Genomic DNA, 3,961 nt, shown 5'->3' on the forward strand with positions numbered 1-3,961 from the left:
GTGTGTGTGTGTGTATCTTGGAATAAATCTGACAAAGGCACCAAAGATCTCTACAATGAAAATTTTAAATCGTTAAGGAAAGAGATTGAGGAAGACATCAGAAGACGGTAGGACCACCCATGCTCTTGGATTAGAAGAATTAATATTGTGAAAATGACCATCCAACCAAAAGCCATTTACAGATTCAATGCAATGCCAATCAAAATCCCCATGACATTTTTCACAGAATTGGAAAAAACTATCCTAAGATTCATATGGAATCACAAAAGATCTCAAATAGCCAAAACAACCCTGAGAACTAAGAGCAATGCCGGGGGCATTACTATACCAGATTTTAAGCTGTATTAGAGAGCTATATTCATAAAAACAGCATGGTACTGGCACAATAACAGGCCCATAGATTAATGGAAGAAAACTGAAGACCCAAATATGCGTAAAGGCAATTTCAGCCACCTGATATTTGACAAAGGGGCCAGGAATATTCACTGGAGGAAAGACAGCATGTTCAGCAAATGGCGCTAGCAAAACTGGATCTCCACTTGTAGAAGAATGAAACTAAACCCCTATCTTTCACTCTGCACAAAAGTCAATTCCAAATGGCTCAAAGACCTCAATGTAAAGCCTGAAACTCTGAAACTATTAGAAGAAAACATTGGGAAAATCCTACAAGATATAGGTATAGGAAAGGATTTTCTAAACCGGACAGTCAGCAATCAACAAGTAGGACTTCATTAAACTAAAAAGCTTCTGTATAGAAAAGGAAACAATCAAAAAAGTGATGAGAAAACCCACAAAATGGGAGAAAATCTTCACTAGTGACACATCCGACAGAGGTTTAATAACCAGAATTTATAATGAACTAAAAAAACAGAGAACCAAGACAAGAAGCAACCCAATTAGAAGACGGGCTAAGGAGCTGAACAGAGAGTCTCAAAAGAACAAGTGAAGATGGCTATGAAACATCTTAAAAGATGTTCAACATCACTAATAATCAGGGAAATGCAAATTAAAACCACTTTAAGATTTCACCTCATCTGAAACATCTTGAATCACATTACTCTCAATGCTACAGGATTCAAGCTCCTATCAGAATTGCCCACTAAGCCCTGTTTACAGCATTCAACTGCTTTTCTAGTCCAAAGTCTTCCACATCTCTCAAGAAAATGTGGTCAGTTTCTTCAGAGCAACAGCTCACTCTCTGGTACCAGTTATACCACTCCTTGGCATATACCTAAAGAACTCATCCTATTGCAGAGACACTTGTACATCCATGTTTGTTGCTGCTCTTTTCAAAATAGCTAAGAGATGGAAGCAACCTAAGTGTCCCTCTATTGATGAGTGGATAATGAAAATGTGGTTCACTTATACAATGGAGTTTTACTCAGCAGTAAAGAAAGATGAAATCATGAAATTTGCAGGTAAATGGAAGGAACTAGAAACTGTTATAGTAGGTGAAGTAACACAGACTCTGAAAAAAAAATCGATGTATGTTCTCCCTCCTATGTGGATCCTAGAACCAAATCCTTTTAAGTGAGTATGTATCCAGGAACCAGGATAATTGAAAGGAACCTGGGAGATAAAGGTAAAGAAAGAACCTGAGAAGAACAGTAGGAAACAGGTGTTAATAAGGGAAATATGGATAAAAATTGGGATAGTTTAAGGGACGGGGAAGGGAAGGGTATACAACGAACCTAGGGGATAATTGAAAAGACGAAGGTCAAGAGAGGTAGGACTATAGGAGAAGGGTATTATTAAGGGAGAAAGGGGAAAAATGGGGGCACCTTAATTGGGGAAACCATGCTAGAGGGATTAGACAGTGCAAGAGATAAATAATGCCTAGCTAGTTTTAAAAACCAGAGGGACCATATTACTCCAACAACCTATTGAAAAATTATCCATACCAGATCAAGAAATATATGTCTAGGCAAGGTTTATCTGAGAACAATTGGTCTTTGCTCTAGATTTCGCTACATGGCACACAGTAATTAAAAGTACCAGACTGGTGGAACTAACCTTCTGGGATGTTTAACAGACATGCTTTGAGGCCTATACTAATTTGGTCAGAGGTACATAAAGGACAGATTTGCTCCTTGCTCCCTTAGGTCAACTAGTTCCAGGGGATTATGAGCATCTCCCAAAATATCCTGTATTTGTGGTGGGTCACCTCCTCTTGATCAAGGAGGCTGAGGAGACTCCACGAGATGGACATGAACCAGTGTCCAGTCTACAAAGAGGAGGGTCAACATAGAGGAAACATTTCCTCCATGCTTCCAATGAAGCCAGCCATGGTCAAGAAGGACCTTTGACTTATCTTCACATAGGTGGAACAGGTAAAAGAAAGGAGCCAGGGGATCCTCCAAAGCTCATATGACCCCTGAGGAACAGATCCTCAAAGGACCTTAAGAGTAAAAATAAATTGCTTTATCTGGGCCAACTGTATGGACTTAAACACCCAAAAGGAAAGTATAACTAAAGATTAAAGGGGCCAATATAATTTTTTAAGAGTCCATATGCATAGCTAAAGGCTATATAACCAGCAACAATGTCAGATAGGAGATACCTTTTTTTGAGTTGTTGGCCAGGGTGGCCAAAGGGAGTTCCAGATAGTAACCCAGCATAGAACTGGGAAAATAAACAGCAGACCCCAAATCTTATCTAAAGGAATATTGACAACTGATTTATACTAGATGAGGAACAGCTGACCTTCCTAAAACAAAGACCTCTAGATAGGCCTACTAGATTCAACAGATGGACAAGTAGTGGGGAATGGCTGGGGTGCCGACAACACAGTGGACAGTAGCAGAGATAACAGAGTATAAGGGCTCTAGTAGGGGGAGGGAGGCTATGGGAGGCTGCCATCTGGGATATGGGTATATAGTTGAATAAGATGGTTTGGGATGTTCTGTGTGATATACACACGCAGAAAAAAATCAAATTTTTTAAAGTATATTATATTTGAGGAGGAAGCATAGATGTTACATCATGTTAATTAGTTGAGGTGATGAACATTACCATTGAAATTTTCCTGATGACTTTATAGACATACAAGGATCCGAGTGCAAACGATTATGACTAGTAATAATCAGATACATACAGATTAGAGACGCATGTGCCAACATCTCAGTTTTAGTAGCAAAAACAATGAGTCTTTCTGTAAGAAACAGCATATTTTAGAATGAAATGGAGATGTCTTTTGAGGGCTAAAAACTCATTCAATTTTATGTCTTACAGGACTTATACTGAGTTTGATATTGTATAACTGTATTGATTCAACAGCAAACCTAGACATTTTATAGCCACTTTTGAAGGAGCTGTGTCTTTGCTCTGGAAACTTGTTATTGTGCATGTTAAAGCTGTAATGATATGCTTCTTATAAAAAATAATATTTAAAAAATGTAGGTAACAGCATATCTTGAAATGTAGATCTTCTTTAAAGGGTAAAAACACATTCAATTTTATATCATACAGGGTTTATACTGAGTTCAGTATTGTATAACTGTATTAATTCAGCTGTGAACCTAAAAATATACAGCCACTTTTGAAAGATGTATCCTTGCTCTAGAGTGTGTTACCAAATAGGTCAAAGCTGTAATGAAATGCTTCTTCTAATCATGTGGTTATTAAATTTTTTTAAAAATTAAAAAAAAATAATTCTTCAAAGCATAAAATTTTGCTCCTTAATAATTAGTAGATGTGAAAAACATCACCATTGAAATGTACCTGATGACTTTATATCCATGCTCAGATGCCAAGGAGCTCAGAAAGTAACCAACTGTGACTATTAATAATCAGATATATAGAAATTATAAATGCATGTGCAAACATCTTAGTGTCAATTGTATTAAAAATTAATTTTTCTGTATGAAACTGCATATTTTAATAATGAAATGGAGATCTTTTATAAAGGTTAAAACTTCATTTAATTTTATGTCACATAGGGTATATATGGAGTACAATATTG

The sequence above is a fragment of the Nannospalax galili genome, unplaced genomic scaffold (genome assembly GCF_000622305.1).
Source record: "Nannospalax galili isolate Female #2095 unplaced genomic scaffold, S.galili_v1.0 scaffold167, whole genome shotgun sequence".
Lineage (NCBI taxonomy): Eukaryota > Metazoa > Chordata > Mammalia > Rodentia > Spalacidae > Nannospalax > Nannospalax galili.